General features: G+C 43.4%; 1 protein-coding gene across 1 annotated transcript in view; it reads right to left on the reverse strand.

Annotated features, from left to right (window-relative positions):
• The window catches only part of Grem2 (gremlin 2, DAN family BMP antagonist), a 79,318-nt gene extending 60,150 nt beyond the window's left edge, over positions 1–19,168 (reverse strand). Inside the window, exon 1 of the mRNA XM_051147936.1 lies at positions 18,960–19,168. The gene's annotated coding sequence lies outside the window, so the exon portion shown is untranslated. The remainder of the gene's footprint in view (positions 1–18,959) is intronic.
• Between the last annotated feature and the right edge of the window lie 234 nt (positions 19,169–19,402).

The raw sequence follows: 19,402 nt of genomic DNA on the forward strand, positions 1-19,402 counted from the left end.
TTGTGGCAGCGATGAAACAAACAAAGCTAACATTTTTTTCAAATGTATATAAACCTCCAACCCACCAAGGCTAAGGGAGCACATGCAGAGGGGTAGGAATAATTTAAGAGTTCGAGGGTGTGGAGGAGTCTTTTGAAATGCTGTCTTTTAGACAAGGCTATTGCATGTATGAATTTACAGTAACCATAGCTACCCGCATTATGTAAAGGACAGCCAGGATCCTGACAAAGACGAAGATGTGCTCTTTAGGCCCCACTCCTTACTGGGAAACCACTGACAGGTGATTTCTACTGGCGGAGGGAAAATGATTGTTTTTGTGGCATGTGACTTGCTTAAGTTTATTGGTCCTGGATGGTAGTTAGTGGCTTCACACCTACAATTCATTTCTGATTCTACTCCGGACCTTCCTGCTTCCTTTTGGTAGTTCCCCAACATCTCTGAATTTGCCTGGCACCAGAGGTGAGTCTCTCTCCAAGGCACTGCCCGGGTCAGAGGGTTATAATTGCTGACCAGCTGACCTTTAGCAGGCTGTACTAGTGGGGAGCAGTGGTGCATAAATAGGCATGGTTCAAGGCAGAGTGTAGTCGGCCTTTCTGCGAGAGGTGCAAAGTCCTCAGGGAGGACAGAGGAAGGAAAGAGAAATTCTGGCAGAGGGAGAAGCTAGCTGGAACAGGTGGCCTTTAAGCTGGGCCTGGAAAGATGGGTAGGATTTCAACAGGCGGATGTTGGGTCGGGAAGAGGAGACTAGATCATGGAGCAGGGGGAACCCAGAAGAATACCACGCTGGCTCAAGGGAAGGGGGTGATAGCTTGGCAGGACACAGCTGGAGGTAGACGAGATGAAGTGAGATGGAGAAAGATTTTTCCCCCTCAATGTCCAAGACTTTCTATTCAGTGAATAATGTTCTGTGAACTGGGAGGTGTCATGGATCTGCATTTTAAGAACACTCATCTGAAAACCTACTTTATTCCATATTCCATACTTATTTATTTGTTTTGTGTGTGAGCATGGAAGTATGCACATGCTGTGGCATTCATGTGGAAGTCAGAGGACCCATCAGAGGACTCAGTTCTTCCTTTGCCCTATCTGTTTCCCAAAGCTTGAACTGAAGTCATCAGGTTTTCCCACCAAGCCATCTTGCTGCCCTATATATTTCTTCTATTGGGTGCTTCTCATTTTTCTGTGCTCAGCCATTTTACTTTTAACATTTTGAGATGAACTCTCACTATGCGATCCAAGCTGCCCTGGAATTTCCTAAACAGCTTGGGCCGGCCTTGAACTTGTAACTCTCCTCCCTCTACTTCCCTAATACTTGATTATAGGTGCGTGCCACAACACCAGGGTACTGGTTTTTGACTGACATGTGCTCAAGGAGACTTCTCTGGTCACTCATGCTATTTCTATGGAGTAACTAACAGCATTTTTATATGCACATTTTTTTCCAGCTCTGCCACTGTCATTGGCTCTATGGGAGCAGGGATCATACAATCCCTGCCCATTAGCATCTTCCCAGAGATTTGCAGAGTGACCAGTACAGAGGAGGACTCAGTGTGTCCTCATTGAATGAATAGACTGAATTAAATAGAGCCACTTCACCAGGAAAGATATTGTACTGCTTGGAGACATGTGTGAATAAACTATTAGGTGGATAGCAATAAAGATTGCCTTGTAAGACTCATCTTTACTGCCCGTGGCAGTATGCTTATGCTATTTTAGGTAGAATTTCCTTTTGATTCCTTTGTTCTGCCATTACTACCTCTGCCACTTCCAACATTTTCTGGCTATTATTTCAACTAAGTGATAGTCCTGGTGAGTGTCCTGATGGTCTGGAAAAGACTGGTCATAAGCCATGATCTATTTTTTTAAACATATAGAGTGTGTACATGTACGTGCAGGTCACCCACGAGCTTTTAAAACATTTCCAGTATCTGGATGAGCAGGTCCAGGACCCGCCCTAGAGACCTTGTTTCTGAATTTTGTGAAAGGCGTGATGCTATTCATGATGCTTGGGGTCGAAAGTGAGCATCTCTGAACTCTACTGTAGGACAAAGTTTCTCTTTAAAATGTTTGAATCATTTTTTAAAAATCAGGCTGAGTCTACAAATGGCTCTGAAGTCACACAGTCTTGTTCTAAAGATCTAAAAGAACATGATGGGAGACTGGACTCCAGGCTACACTGGGAAGAACTGTATCCTGAGGATGCTGCCGAGAGATGTGACACTGTGACACTGGGAAGAACTGTATCCTGAGGATGCTGCCGAGAGATGAGCCATCGTGACATTGGGAAGAACTGTATACTGAGGCTGCTGTCGAGATATGTGACACTGTGACACTGACATCAAAAATACCCTTGAGTAATCTCTCAGTGTATCAGGTAGAGAAAGAATGACTAGGGGTGACTTCGTCATTTGTTTTTCTGTTTGTTAGTTTTTGAGACATCATCTCTCTTTGTAGTTCAAGCTGGTCTCAAACTTATAATCCTCCCTCTCAACTGCATTCATAATTTCTAAAGGAAATACAACCAGATTTCTGTTCTCTAATTCATATCACATGATGATGAAGTACCTTGCAACTCTTTCATTTGGTCCCATTAGTAGCAAGAGGAAGAATCCTAATGCCAGCTTTTTGGATATTTTGAAAATACCCACTACTCTTCAAAAATATTGGCATAATAATATTTAAGCTTTAAAATTTAGTAGTGAGTATGATGCTTTTCATTTGTCTTCAAAATTCACATAATTAGAGGCTGGGGATGTAGCTCTGTGGGCTGAGTGCTTGCCTAGCATACAAGAAGCACCAGGTTTAGATCTCAGCACCGTGCAAACTAAGGTTGGTAGGACGAGCCTGGAACTGCATGCCACACTTGGGATGTGGAGGCAGAAAGATCGTAAGATCACCCCTGGTGAATTTGAGAGTATACGAGCCTGGGATAGATGAGATCTTGTCTCAAATAAATAAACAAATTGACACAGGTGGATCTATATTGTCGGATGAACAGAATTTGATGGTATTTTTCTTGGCATGTTCCTCCATTGTGTGGAGAATTCAATGACTCTGAAAGATAATAGAAACTTTCCCCAGAAATGCCTCTAAGATGCTTTTGACTTTGGGCTCCTCCTGATCTCCACTGTGGAGCCACGCAGTGGCCTCATAACTCTCCTCTCCCCCGTGCTGTTGAGGAAAAATATAGCAAACAGTGAGGCTTGACACTGGGTTTCCTGTCTCCACTCCCCCCTGTGTGTCCATTAAGGCTCACCTTAACTGGTCCTACTTTTGAGAAGCCTTCCTCCCTACCTTGTTCCCCAGCAGTGACTAGATGGGGAAAGGGACTTGTCTGTGGTCCATGGACACTCGGGTCCTCTCCTATGACATGTATCTTGTGTTCTCTGTGGGGGACCATGTATAAGGCATGATACTATGGCCCCAGCCTTCAAATCCATACACATTGAAAGCTAACTGTCTCCACTGGTTAGATGTTAGGACGCCCTGGGTAAATTCACTGTGCTGAGTCTCGGGGTCTTCACTCATGAGATTAGGTGAGGATTAAATAGGCGATGAACTAAATCAACTAGCACAGTGTGTGCCATGAGTAAAGTTCTTAAGACCCTTGGTCAGTACTGTTGCTGCATTGATGTCTACAAGTCTTGTTTTGATTTTCTCTGAACTGTGAGCTTTCTTGGGGAAGTCCTTAGCAGATCGTCCTCTAGTCAGAAGTATCCAGAAGCCAGTAGTTCCCCAATGCCTGTAAATGAGTCGACATAATTGTCCTCGGAGTCTATTAAATTACGTATATGATCTGACCAAGACTGTGTTACTGGAGGACTGACTCTTTGTTATTGACCAGTATGAACTTTTTTCCATGTCCTTATTTGCCCTGCAATGGCTCCAGCTTTGCTTGGTGTCCCAGGCAGTTTATTAATAGCACCCTCCTCCATGCTCTGAAAGCAATCTAGTTTGGATGATAAATGTTCTGATCACCCTAGTTTTGAGAAGCGTCTCATCAGCTGGATTCCCAGAATTAGAGCTTCTCAGCAGGCAGTGCACCCCACACTCAGTGGGCATGATGGGAAAGAGTAGCCAGGAATGTGACAGGAGTTCTTTATGCAGTGGAAACGCTCAGCCATCGCAGCCGGCGAGAGAAAGGAAGGGCAAGAATCAGTTCGTTCTTTAGGCTCTCTTTTCCTGGAAATAAACTTGGGAAGGATATTGGAAAGGAATCTAAGAGGATGAGAAAAGTGGACTGGAAAATCCTTAGTGCAAGTTAGACTGATTGGCAGGAGAATCCTGCATGGGTAGAACATTCTGGAAAGCAGCAATAAACCTCCTAAGTCTAAAACCAGATATCAGAGAATAACAATGGTGGCACGTGCTATTTAGCACATAAGTGATTACCAGGACTTCGGGGAACACCACCCTGCAATTCTATGTCTAGTTCATGCACACATCTCAGCATATGCATGGCAGCTTAGCCCACACTAGAGGTATAGACAAAGTGGGTATCCACTCCACTAACTCACAAGCTCCTTTTCTTGACATTTTTGCCTTCTCAGAATTGTGCACCCGTCCCTTCCATGTCCTCCTTTCCCTCGTGCCCCCTCCCTCCTGTACAAATTTGGACAACCCAGGCCCACTTTCGGATCAATCCTTAAATATCCCTATAGTATTTTACTTTCTAAATCATGTTCTCACTTACGGAACGAAAGTGCCATTACCAATTAGAAGATTTCAGACTCCAGAACCCCCAGTAGGAAGGCAGCATGGGACTGAGCCATGCATCCTGGAGCTGCCTGGAGCAGGCCTAGCAAATGGACAGAGTGCGCAGGCTTTGGAACCTGAATGTCAGTCCCTCGCTCTTGCTATTGGCAGTGTGGCTTTGGACTTCCATTTGTAATAATAAGACCTGGCTCTGTGAGTTGCTTTGGAAAGTAAATGAGACCGTATTTAGCATTTAATACTGAACCTGTGTCAGAGACTAGCATGCAGGCCAAGAGCAAGTGCTCTGGTGATTTGGGGATGCAGGGTGAAGTTTTGATGATGAGCATGGGTAACTGGCAATGCTCCCTCACACTCCGCAGTACATCCGAAAGGGTTACCTTGGCTCTTGCCATGACAAGTACCACATTAGTTGTGGCTGTCATGATGGTAGTTATTACTCCTGAAAGGGCTCACTGAACAAGAGACACTGACGTTGTTGTACTCGTTACTATGGAACAGGGGCATTCCTGAACTTAGTTGAGAGACGCTTTTCTTCCTTCAAGTATAATGCTGAATCCTGAGTTGAATGCATCATTTCATGCATATTCACCATGAAGGAAAACTTACTTGTGCCTGAGAGGACCACGGTGCCTCTTCAGGAGCCCATCCTACCATTGGCTGTCTCCACTTGCTATTTACCAAAGGCGACCTTTATGTACCAACCTGGTCTTACAAGGTGAACGGTCTGTTTTTAGCATGCTGTCAAGTGCAGTTTAAAGCACTCAGGTAGAGCCCTGTTATGAAATAGGATTTGAACTCAGTTGCCACTGGTCACATCGATGTACCCAAACTTGTGCTCTGATAGAAAAACAAACATTTGGTTAGCTCTTTGCACGCATGTGGAGGACAAGGGGGTAAAAGCAGAAAGAAAGGAATCTGACCTCTGGGCACTCACTTTCCAATCCTGCATTCTGGCTGCTGTTCAAGTACACAGAGGCTGGAAGCACCACACCTGCTCTGCCCTGCCCTCTTTGACACAAAAAGCCAGCCAGCGCCGGATATGAATCCAGAAACAAAGAACATGGGGACTTTTCTGTAGCCTGGTCCCTTGAACCATATTTTTCTAAAGAAGTGTACCTGAATGAGACTGGCTGGATCTCAATAGTTTCTGGGTTCTTATGACTGTAGTTCCAAAACTTTAAGGGAAAACAAACAGCCCAAATTGAGGCTGTTGGCTCTAGAATACAGCAAAGGAGTGTAGAGCACGGGCTGTCAAAGATGGCTCCTTAGGATGGTGTGGCCACCATCAACTCTAAACACTGATATATCACAGGTTCCTGGGGGCAGGGGATAGCATGCCAAAGTGACATGTGACAACCAATAAGCTAAAGTGCTGAAAACATGACATGTAAAAGCCGTAAACTGCTGAGGATAAGGAAGTGGCGATGTTTTCCAGCATGATGCCGGCTTCTGTGAGGATCCTTGCTAAAGGAAATACATGATGCAAATTCTCATTTTTCACTCTGTTCCCATTTGGTTTGCTCACAAATTGTCTAGACTATTTTGATGGTGTGGCGGTGCTGGTGGTGGTGCTGGTGATGGTAGTGGTGATGGTGGTGGTGATGGTGCTGGTGATGATAGTGGTGGTGGTGCTGGTGGTGATGGTAGTGGTGACGGTGGTGATGGTGATGGCGGTGGCGGCAGCAGCTATACTGTGTGTGTGAACCGCACATATGCGGGTGTTTGCAGAAGCCATATGAGAGTTCCATATTCCCTAGATCTGGTATTACAGGTGGCTACGAGCTGTCTGACATGAGTACGGGGAACAGAACTCAGGTTGTGTGGAACAGTAGCAAGCACTCAACCATTGAGCCATCTCTCCAATGGCCCTTGCTTTTTATGTTTAAGACAAAGCCTTGATAGTACCCCTTGTTAGCCTGTAACTTGCAGCAATCCTCCTGCTTCACATTCCAACACGCTGGGATTACAGGTATGTACTCAGCGTACTTTACATTTGATACAGCAATATTTAGTAGTCCTGGGGATTGAATACAGGCTGGACCACATGCTAGGCAAGCATACGACCTCTGGTTTATAGCTTCAGCTCTTGCCTGCACTGTTTCCATGTTAGTATTTTATTTACTTGTTTGTTTTCCACAAGTGAGCATTGAGACACTGGAAGGTAGGATATATCCAGATCTCTTTACATTTCTAGTGCCTGGCACACTCAAAAATGCAATCAAAACTGGTGAAATGTGCAAAATCAGACCCTTGACAAAAGGGCTGACATTCTAACCCAGTGACCCACGTGTTGGCACCATCTGTGACTCTGTCACGTTTCAACAGAGATCCTTACTTCCAGTCTATATGCTGTAAGTCTTCAAGCATCTAAATGTCTGCCCTGTGCCAGCTACTGAGGGGGCAACGCAGACGGAACACAGCCTCTCCATTCCTTCAGCAAGGCGAGTCTCTGTCATGAATCACACTCTGTATGTTCAGAAGCCACCCTCATAAATACTGCCGGGTTTATTTGATAGCTCTGGGTGTCGTCTGAAACAGAAAATCAGTCCAACTCCAGTGCAGTTAATATCAACTCCAGAGCTCCAGGCCTCATTTGGCCAATGTTGTCATCATATGGAGACAATCTGAATTCTGCTGCCATCAAAAAAGCAAGGGCAGTATCTAATGCAAGGATTAGGAATGCATATCAGCTTTCATAGCACCGCTGGGTGATTATAAAAGTACACTTTTGTGTTGCCATGAAAAGCATTTCTGATAGCCAAACTATTGTGCTGGTTGGTGTGTGGTAGATCTCGGTGGCCTCTCTGCCTTTGATCTTTCCATTTTCTGAAGTTGTGAGATCTTGCACGCTACAGTGATAATCTGGGAAAACATACAACCACTATAAAAGGAAAATTTTCTACTAGTCCAGGAATAATCTCTTATAGCAAAACCACCTGACAGGACCATGTGGGCACATATTACCCATATGAAGACTGAAGATATTTTTACAACTGTGGATTATTTTACTCCCTTTGTATAAATCCATATGGTGCCTATTTGCACATTAGTCATCTGCAGTGCTGTCTCATTCAGCTCCAAGAATAGAATTGAAAATGTTTGCTCCCAATTTCTATAAAAATACAACTTGGTATTAGTTGTTATGTTTTTTTCCATGGGTACGTTTCTCTATGGTGATGGCATGTCACCTTGACTGGCATTTGATGACAAGTGTGAATAAAGCCACCATGAAATATGGGTGTTCTGCTCTGGACAAATTCGACTCAGTTCTTTCTCTACTCTCTGCTGCTTCCTCTTCCACAAGGAAATGTCCACATCTTCCTTCAAAGAACGATAGTTATTGTACCATGAAAAGTCCATCTAGGGCCACAGGACTGTTACACCTCATCTAGCCAATCTGCCTGTACATCTGTCTTCCTACCCAGCCACCCAGCCACTCACCGTCCAGTAGAGAGTGGCTGAAACGTTTGTCCACTATTTACTGGGAAGCCTTTCCCAGGAAGATGTCTGGCTGTGGTGTATGTGCTTCCAGAAATAAAGTGGAAAGAGAGGAGGCAGTGATGTTCTACCAGCATGCCTGTCTAAAAAGAGCAGAAAGTGATTATCCACCAGCAAGCAAGAGTAGATGCCGAGTCTCATTCATTTCCTGAGTCCTGACCAGAGGTTTCATCTGCTACTTCAAGGAATTCTAAGTATGATCAAATAAGCCAGTCCAAATGAGGCATCTGGACTATAGGAGACACTGGGTTGGGAGTGGGAGACAACTTGAGCACATGCATTACAGAGATAATCCATTCTGATGCCCTACAAATCCTTTAGTCCAAACAGAAGGGGGAGGGGAGTCATCGCTCTTAGAAAATTCCCGAATCGCTACAGTGCCTGAAAATCTAAGAGGGAGAGGCAGCACTGGCACTGCTTTACTAGCCCCCGGGCTGGATGAAGACATTTCTGGGTTTCTCTGTGAGACTGGGGAAGTGTCACTGGATCTTAGCCTGGGGGAGTCTAAACTCTGAGCTGAGGACTGAGAGAGTACTGAAACAAACAGTAGAAAGCAAAGATCCTATTTAAGCAACAATAAAAAACTTTCCATGTCGGCAAGCTTTTCCCCAGCTTGGGGAAACCTTTGGCAGGCTGCACCTTGGATCTCTGTGTAAATTGCCTTCTTGTACTGTTGCTGATTTAGGCGCCTTCACAGAAGAGTCTTGTAAGGGAGCCCAGCGTAGGAAAGAAGATGCAGGGACGGGAGGAGGAGGCTGGATTCTAGCACTAGTTCTATAATGAACCAGCTTGTAGCTTTAAAAAACAAAACAAAACAAAACAAAACAAAACAGGCAACGTCTGTGCTAATGCTGTTATGGCTATAAAACCAGGAGACTAAATAAGTTATATCTCTGTCTAAAGCTCTAGGACTTACGGCACAGCAAACACAAAACACACGCCATGAAGAAGCAGAGGCAGGAAGGCAGTAATGACAGCAGCACACAGTAGGACCCACCCGACTCTCCAGGGATATTCCTAAAGTCTTCCTTGGAAAATGGCATTTTGCTTCCCCCAAACTCAGGAGACATTATTTGTGCATGTCTTTACTGGACTCGCCGCTTTCCACCTTGTGCCCTTATCATTGACATACATGTCTTGCCTTCCTTATGAACTCTAAGCTCCTTCAAAACATGGTCCATCTTTTGATCTCTTCCCCTGTCCAGCCTGGCTCCATAAATACTTGTTGAATGAATCAGTGGTTCCATGAAGAGCGTCTGACTAGCTCTTTTTACAAATAATTATTCTTTCTACTTCCAAGATAAATTTGGGACCCAAACCCTCCAACTTATTTATCTCAGTTTACAAGTTGAAGTCTCAGTTCTAAAGTACTTAGCGTGATGAACTGGTCTTTTAGCAAACTTCATGGACATCCATTCTGAGGACTGTTCCATTAATATCAAAAGCCCAAGTGATAGCAACAACAGTAATGACATTATCAATTGCACCAAGAACAATGATAATTGAGTTTTTTTTACTGAGCCACTTTTCTAGCTCAGAACATGGTCTTGGGAGAAATATTTCAGATCTAAACTGAGTAAAGTCAGAATGATTCTTTCTTATATTATTTCCCCACAATGTATTATTTTTAAACCATGATAATTGGTTCTGTAACAGTGACGACCTCTACATGTGATTTTTTTCATTCATTCATGTGCCAAACATTAACTCATGGCTCAGGAATAAGGTAGCATATCAAAGATATAAAGATGAAAGAAATATGGTCTCTTCAAAAGATAGTTCAGAAGTGAAAAAAAAACCTATGAAAATAGCACTTGGATATAACATGAGGTTTTGAATGCAGACAAACTCTCACTTTTCAGGACACAAACAGTACCTGTCAGCTATAACCAACTTATTTTACTGGAAAGTATTGATGTTCAAGGCCAAGCACTTAAAATACAAAGACGTGTGCCATGAGGTGTCCCCATGAAGACTCTTCTCTTGTGACATAGCCATCTGGCTCAAGCCAGGCAAACTCAAACAGAGGAGAGACAGTCTGTCTCCAGCCCTGTTTGTTTTGAGCATGTAGAGCTTTCATGGTGCTACTGCGACCTAACTCTGTGCATGATGTGTTTCCCCACCACCACCGCAACCCGTCAACTAGATCCCATCCGTCCCAACCTACAACACAGATATTTTTGGCACACATTTCCAATAGTGCCAATTGCAAGTGTCAGAAAAGCTGCCATTCAAGAAACCCAACTTACTACCTGTTGAGTGAGATTTTTATATTTTGTTCCCCCAAAGACTTTTTTGGTCTGATAAAGTCTAAAAAGTCCTTCACAGAATAATCTTAAACTAACAAAATAGAGGATATTGTGAAGATATATGCATATATTATTTAAATAATAATAACCAATAAAAGGACCTGAATAATGCAAGCATTAATCAATACTATCCAGAAGGAAGTTTAATAACTACTATGGTTTTGAGGTTCTGACCAATGTCAGCGATGCTTTGGAATGTTTATATCAACATAATATCCTAGTCACTTTTGATTCTACATGCTTGTGTTAACACTACTATTTTTTGATGCATTCATTGCTAGGTAAGATATTTCCACTACAGGCCAGTAGAATTCAAGATGTAATTCTTCCCCAATTCAAGTTCTCAGAGTCCCCTGAATTTTTATAATACTTCTAATATAAAAATCATCTAAATGTTTTAAGCCTGTCCTTTAACCTTGGCACGGTGAACCTTTTGTGTTGTCCTAGTACTCAAGAGAGCCAAGGCTGTGAGTTCTGGTCCAGCCTGAGCTACATAGTAAGAACACATATAGCAAAACAAAACAGAACAAAAATTAAAAAAAAAAAAAAAAAAAAAGAAAATGTCTGAAAATAACGCAGAGCAAATTGATCTCGTTAAGCTCTTCAGTTTCTCTTAAGTTTTCTATCTGAAAACAATGACATCATCATTCCCAAATTTTCAGTGACATTATCACTTTCTTCTTCACCAGCAAGAATTTTTTAACTCTCAAACTAAACAATATAGTCAGTAAATGAGCTTGTATTCCAAACTGCTACAACCAGCCTGCACAATCTCCTCAGAATAGAGGACAAACTTATGGTAGCACCTTGGCATCATCTATAATCATAGGAATAGTTGAGTTAGTATTTTTTAATGCTTAGGCAGTAAGATATGTTTGTAATGGGAACAAATTTTTAATATTTGCTTGACCTTCTTACCAAAATCATTATTTTAAAGCATTAAGTGGTTAGGTAAATCAAATCAAAGAAAGCAAGGCAAGAAGGAAGAAGAAAATGAGAGAGGAATGATACTGAGAGGAGGGAGTATGAGAAGGGGAGACACACACACACACACGCACACACACACATGCATACACACACACACACAGAAAGAGAGAGAGAGAGAGAGAGAGAGAGAGAGAGAGAGAGAGAGAGAGAGAGAGAGAGAGAGAGAACACCCAGGGCAGATGATGGAGTTTGCTATTTGTTTAGCTCCTGGTAGACATGTGTGTTTGAAGCATTTAAAGACCATATCTCCTAGGAGATAAAGAGCAGTCTTCTATCCCAGCTGTAAATTAAGTGTAGCTGCATCTTAGTGGATTCAGACAAGATACAGTTGTTATGCACCAGCTCTAGTCTGGGAAATAAAACTCTGAATAAGAAACAGTCTCTGTCCTCAAGGACCACTTGAAAGTGGGTGGAAGATGTAAGCAAAAAGTCACACACACAAAAAGCCTCAGCCCACACTCAGCTGGATGGAGAAGTATGAAGCATGTAGAATGAGGTGAAGAAAAGATGTAAACTACTTATGGCAGAACAGACTTCCTGTTGTCAAGCAGCCTTGTGTTTTCAGAGTATCATCGGTGATGACGCCTATCAAATACCTTTCGTCTTCCCTATGCTACTGAGTCGTTAAATGTCCCCTCTCTCCTTTACTGCTTTATTGTGGTAACCTATGTCCCTGAAGTGTGTTCTGTAGGTAACACTTCCTCAATACCTAGGAATACTTGAATGAAGGGTAAGGAAGGGGGGTTTGAAACCGGAGGTCCCCAAGAGAGCTGGGCTGGTGATTTCTCTCTCTCTCTCTCTCTCTCTCTCTCTCTCTCTCTCTCTCTCTCTCTCTCTCTCTCTCTCTCTCTCTCTGTGTGTGTGTGTGTGTATGTGTATTTATATGTGAGTTGGGGGGTGGAAACCAGAAGACTTCAGGTGTTGTTTTTCAGATGCCATCTACCTTGATTTTTAAGACAGAGTCTCTGACTGGCCTCATGCTCACCAAGTAGGTGAGGCTGAATGACCAGCGGGAGCAGGGGTCACACTGTGCCCTACGGGTTCTAGGGTTTGAACTCAAGGTCAGTTCTTTACCAACTGAACTATCTATCCAGCCTCGTCTATGTGATATTCTGAAAACCTGAAGTGTTGATAAGCCCATCTGTAAAATGGGGAGCTGTTGATTATACTAGCTAGTATTTCTGTAAAACCTATATATAAGCTATAAAACATTTAGCGAAGTCACATTTGAGGCAGCTGTTTTTACAGAGAGAAGAGCACAGAGTTGAAGTCTAAGACTAGGATGAAGCACAATGCTGCCCTTTTCTATTTTAATGCAAAGAAAGAACTTAATAGAAATGGTCGGCTTTCCCGGAAAATGTGTAAAAAGTGAAGCCAAGTTGCCTTACTTTCCCGGGATACATATTTTTCAAAATGTCTAGATAATGCTCTCGTAGATCTACAGAGTATTAATACGACTTCACTCTCTGAAACCAAGCAACATTTCTAGACCACCTCCTCCAAAGCTTGGGAGGAAAGGAGCCCCCCAGGAAGTTTATATTCTTTGTTGGTACGAAGTCTCGAATATACATACTTGAAACCCACATCTCTGTGTCACTCAAAGGTTTTCATAGGAAACGGTTTGGAGTAATCTCTTTGAGTAGAGGATGTGTTCCTGAGACATGAAGCTTGATCTTACGCAAGAGGCTGGCACAGATACTAGGTCTCGGAGAGATTTAAGGCTGAGAATGTCTTCATGCATTTTGTCTATGAAACACAGAGTGAACATGTAGCTACCGTGCTCATTTGGATACGCACTGAAGTCAATATTAAAAGCAGACATGCAATTCTATTGTTATGGCCCAAAGAGGCTCGATAGCTATCTATGAAATGGATGCTTCTATGATTGAACGAAGGGTTATACTTGCAGCTGTTCATTGCTGAGGTTACATAAACACTCATGAGTATCTGCAGTTTTGTTGGAGACCAAATTCAACGATGTGAGTGAATGCGCCTCTCGCCCCGGCATGCGGCATGCGTTCACTCACTGTTAGGCGAATTGTAGTCTATCACATGAGTAACAGGGGGGAAGTGAAGATCTCTTGAAAAAAAATCTGATGAAATTTAGATTCCTAGCGAAGGCAATTTGTGGAGAAATTTTATTTTTATAAAATAAAGTAGCTATAAAATATTTTTATAGCTACTTAATCTTTATTAGCTAGAAGTCTATCTATCAGATTTCCCCCAACGCAACTAATGTAATAAGAAAATACAATGACATTCTTGTTATAATTGCATGAAAGCAGTTTGAGGCAAATGCAGCTTCATGGGTGAACAGGCTAGCTTCCTTTCAGCCTTAGGTCACAGTTACAGAGCCAGGCTGAATGATGGTCTGAAGGCAGCAATAGCTCCACCAGACAATGTCAACTTAGAATTTCCTTTGAGATAGCTATGTGGTCCCCTGCTCAGTGTCTTCACTCCTGCTTGCTGTGACACTGGGTAAGTGACAGGAGAGGGGAATATTATGGGGCAATTTGTACTAATCCATACAGTGGAAGTCATGTTTGAGAGTATTTGTGTTTTTGGCCTCCTGTTCTTCCAAACCTCCCCTCTAGAGAATCTCCCCCAAACCACCGATTTCCTTTCTTTTTGATTCCCTTGCATAAAAAAGAATCAGAAACAGATTTTACATGAACTATTTGCATAAATATGTCCTCTTACTGGAGTTATTGTACTAACCAAAATGTTCTGACTATAACTTTTTTTTTTTAATTTCAAAGTAATCTTTAAAAGGAGACAGGTACTGTGGTTTATTTGACTATCTGAAAGAAGTTGGGAGTGGGGCTGCTGAGCTACAGTGACTCGAAAAGCATCAGTGGGGGCTCTGGGTCTATGAACAGAGGCGAGAAATCTCACACTATTCCCCAGTCTCTGAGCCTCATCCTTTTTGTCTCCCTTACTGTTCTTACATCAGGGTGCTTGGTGCCACGAGGACCCAGAATGAATCTATCCCCTTCCATGGCGCTTCGGCATCGAGGTACTGGCCAGTTCTAGAGAGCAAGGAGGAGTGTGACAGAAGCAAACACAGCTAAAAACCAGGGAGAGGGGAGGCACACAGTGACCTCATTCTTCTCCCAGACACTAAAGAATTTCAACTTTGTCCTTGAAACTTTTTTTTTTTTTTTTTTTTTTTTGTATTCAGGGGCACCACATCTCTAGCAGAGTACAGTGCCCTTAAAAAAAAAAAAAAAAAAGTAGCTATGAATGCTTTCAAGGTCTCATTCATGCACACATGGGCAGCTCCCTAAACAACCTGAAATCCACCCTAGGATATTGGAGCCACACTTTCTTGATAAAGCCACCTTGGCTTACCTTTCTCGTAGGCATCTAGCCCTAACCCATGCCTTCTCACTCCAAGAAGACCACAGCTTTCCCAAAAGCTGTCTCCAGTGTGGGTTCTAAAACCCCATTCTGGGCTTTCTCCTCCAACCCTCACATACAGCAGTGAGCTGTCTGGTGGATGAACTAAAGAGAGCAAAGACGCAGGATCTCCCAAAGCTAGCATCTCTAAACCACTAAAGGACACCTAATGAGGACACGTAGAAGTCATCATTGCCAGTGGCACTTAGAAAGCACAAGGAACTCAAGCTTGTACCTTCAGAGTCATCTCTGAAGATAAAAACAGCACAAGAAAAAACCTAGTAGTCAGGAATTAGGCTGTAACTAGGAGGGGCTGGGTTTAACCATCTCTTATCTCTCATAGGCAGATACGTAATTTTTGGTTTTGTTAGCATGCCTTAGATTCCGGCTATCACCGAAACAGCCTTTACCACATGTCTACTTTTAAAAGCTGGGTTTCCAGAAATATTACTGATTATGCAGAGGCCTTGACTTTACACTTGAGACACACTTACAATAATGGCTGGTTTTGCTGATAAAGCAGCAAAAAACAAAACAAAACAAAACAGAAAAACTATTATTCTCCACAAAGCTTCAAGGAACCCATTCTTCCTTTTCCTCTCTTGCCTGTATTTGGTCTCCCATTCTTTCATCTAATAGTATAAAAATTGCTTGAGTAGAGTCAACAAGTGAAGCTAGCTAGAAGCAGACACCGAGCTCCCTATGAAACAGTGTGTTGCTTTCCTTATTTCAGGCAGCTCCAGTTCTGAAGCAAAACCAGGAAACCAACCCTCGGGGTGACATATCTTTTCTTAAGACTCTAGACTGTGTATTGCAGAGGGAAGAGGGTACAGAGCTTGAACAGACTTTCTGTAGCCACTGGAAAATTGTTGTAAACCCATCGCTTCTTTTCAGAGTTTGCATGCTGCCCTCTTCTGGCTTGTGTATCCAGGCTTGTCAGCACACCAAACATGTTTATTTCAACCCCACACCTGTGTGCGATGTACCTGGGAACACAGAAAAGAGTGTTGAAAACCTTCAGGACATCTCATTGAATGTATATCCTTGAAGCTAACCAGAGGAGATCGACTCATTTTCCCTCAGGCTCCCAGATTCTCATTTGAGGCTGCCCACCATCACCGAATCTCACTTCACATTCCTGCTGCGTGAAACATCTCATTCTCCACCCGCTTAACTCCCACACGGCTCTGGGACTCATCTTGACAAATTAATGCTCCACCAAGGGACGGGCCTGTTAATGTGCTGGGAAGCCAAGGGGGTTTTCCTCCTAGAAGCGATGGCAGTGGCAAGTACGCCAAAGTGATAGGTTAGTGTTGCAATGAGTGATCTAAGGACCACATTTTTTGTAGCTTGATATGTGATGAGGTTTGGTTTTATACATTATTAAGTCCATGTGTACAATTCTTAGAGACAAGAGAGGTATGTGATATGAGGAGAAGCAAGTAATTGAAGAAGCAGATGCCACCATAGATCAAATTTATAATTACATGTCTTCCCCCTTCTAAGCTATTCATCTTACATGCTGGTCCTTTGTGGCACTTATCTGAAGTCCAATACGGGCCACATTTTCTTGGGTTGAAATAACTCATTACTCTTCTCCAAACTGCTTAAAAGAGACTAACGCTGAGCTCTTGCCCGCCACTTGGTATGTCTGCTGCCACGCTACTGGAGCACAAATGTGGCTGGCCCAGCCTGTAGGGTGCCTGGAAGACTGCAGTCCCTCCTAGTTTGCCCTCGAAGCAGGCAGGCCAGTCATCTTCTATTGGTAGAACTCAGGACCCAACTCGGGATTCAGGACCATTCTCTTGAATCAGAAGAGAACTAAGGTAGAGGTGTTTAAAAAATATTTAAAGGCATGTGATTTGTTTAAATTATACCATATATAATTTGAGGAAATCTAGATCTGTCTAGCTATTGTGAGACTTAAAGAGAAACATCGTTAGAGTGCCCCTCTCCGTAAAAATGATAGCACAAAATACTGAGTGACCTATGCAATCGTGAGTTTTTATATATGCCTATACCTTCTTATCCAGATATATTTGAAAAATCACCAATATCTCAGCCTATACAAAGTGAGTGTATTAAGGCTCTCACTTCACCAGTACCAACACACCCAGCATGACTTCAGAGTGGAATGACAAGAAGAAATGGGTTACAGAAGACGGATAAATGCTCATAATAAAAGTACCCAGGCAGAAGGATGGCTTAGTTGCCCCAGCCTAATGACATGAGTTTGATCTCAAGATCCTGCTGTGAAAGGAGAGATGTGGCTCCCTAAAGTTTTCCTCTAACCTCCTCACATGTACCACACATACACACCCCCACTCCCACACCCCAATAGTAATAATAATGATGATAATAATAATAATTAATAATAAGATGTAACTACAAGTAGACTTCAGTTGGGTCAGTTGTGTGCACTGACTAGTGAACATTTTACAAACAGTTACTCTGGTGATGGGTGGTGCAAAATGTATCTATCTATAGCACGACCACGTTCCTTCTTAAACATAGCTTTTACTTGACACGTCTATTGCTTGTCGTGACTTTTTGAAGCACGTCACTCACTTTAGTCAAAGGGCAAAAATGCAACATTTTCGCGTCACCATGCATTCTTCTTAATGACGAACGTGCACATTCATCTGATTAAAAGAAAATGGGCCAGCTTATGTTCTCCATGGAGGTATGCAAAGTGAATGTAGCTTTCTTACAGCCTCCTGGTCTTGCTTGGCCGGGCGCAAGATCTGGGATAAGAGGGCAACTCTGAACTGTCAGTGACCGGGCCTCTACCAGGAAGTACTAGGAGCTGCCTGAGTAAGGTGCCATTCAAAGTCAGCATCTGAGCACCCCCAGCATCTGAGTACCCCCAGCATCTGAGTACCCCCGCCTGCAAGCCTGGCATCTTGAAGAGACCCCCCTACTCCCCAGGTTCCCCACTCCAGGAACTTCTTACACATGATGGGGGCCCATGAATATCAGCCCTGAGGACTGTCCAAAAACCACGACCAACCCTTTATCACAGTTACTCAGTCCCTTTGGCTTTTCCGGGAAGATGGAACTGATTAAGCAATGTTAATTTAATCATAAGTAATCAACATGGGAAAAAATTACATAACCCACTTCAAAATTGTGAATCAAACACGGCGAAATTCCAGGAAAATAGCTGTTTTGTCAATGCTTCCCCCCTCAACACACAACTTTCACCTCAAAAGTAAACATGGAGAAATTTATACGTTTGATGATTAAACAAAACACAACTATGAATTGACATGGCCTGAAAATATCTATATTTTGTACAAAGTCCTCCAATTCATATTTTTAATTACGTAGCCCAGGCTGGCCTGGAACTTACAATCTCCCTGCCTCAGCCTCTTGAATGCTGGGATCAATTCACACACTTTTAACCTAATTTGAGTGAGTTTCAAACCCATTCTGTCGGGTTCTGAAAGACAAATATATTTTTAATTCATCAGTGAAGGTAAGACTAAAACAACTACCTTTTTAAATTGCTGCTCCACTTCTTTCCCTTTCTCCTTCAGACACAACCTAAACACATAGTGATAGCTCAGCCATGCGGCAATATCCACTTTGGCCACATGCATACAGAATCAAGACCATGCCCAAGTCTACTGTGGCTTCCTGAGCCCACAGGGAGCACATTAACATATTAGGTAGGCGGACTATAATTCAAAGTCTGCTTTCTAAACAATTACATGATGGGTCATCGTTTTAATGGAGGTCACCAAGGGGTACCCAAAGGAAAATGTGTAGGTACTAGTGTTATTTAAAAAAAAAAAAAAAAAAGATCGCGGTGAGCAGTGGAGTTTAAAGGTCTCCGCTTTCCACCTACGCAAAATCCAATACATGGATCCACCTGGTGGCCCCAGGCATACCGAAGCAAAGTAATTACCCGGAGAACTCAGGAGGGTATTCACTCCTCGCTTCTCTGGGAATCAGTCCCGCCGACAGAGGTGAACGCACCCCAGGTGCCTTGGAAAGGCAGAAGGCAGAAACCTGTGCACATCAGATAGGTTGTGGCAAGCTGCCTACCTGCAATGATGCGATGGACGCTTCCTCGTCGGGTCCCTTGTGCGTCTCTCTGAGCCTTCCTCAGTGTGAATGACAGGATCCACAGCGGGCTGTGCGCAGGATCGCCCAGGGCAGCAGCAGCCTGGTTCCGCTGGAGGCTAAGGAAGCAGCGGCGGGTGTGCTGAGCGAGCTGAACCCTGAGGAGCGCGTAGAGGGCCAAGCGCGTCCCGGCCCCGGCCCCGCCTGCAGATGTGGAAGGAGCTGGAGACCGCACTGAGTCCTCTCGGGCGCTGCGTGGGGATATTATCACAGGCTGAGATTTCTATTGGCTCGGAACACCAAACAAATCACACCAGTCACCCCTCCTTCTCGGCTTTACTCAGCTCTCGCCGCTCATTTAACCCACAAATACTGCGCGCTCTCGCGCGCTCGCGCACGCACGCTGCACACACACACACACACAC

The sequence above is a fragment of the Acomys russatus genome, chromosome 6 (assembly GCF_903995435.1).
Source record: "Acomys russatus chromosome 6, mAcoRus1.1, whole genome shotgun sequence".
Lineage (NCBI taxonomy): Eukaryota > Metazoa > Chordata > Mammalia > Rodentia > Muridae > Acomys > Acomys russatus.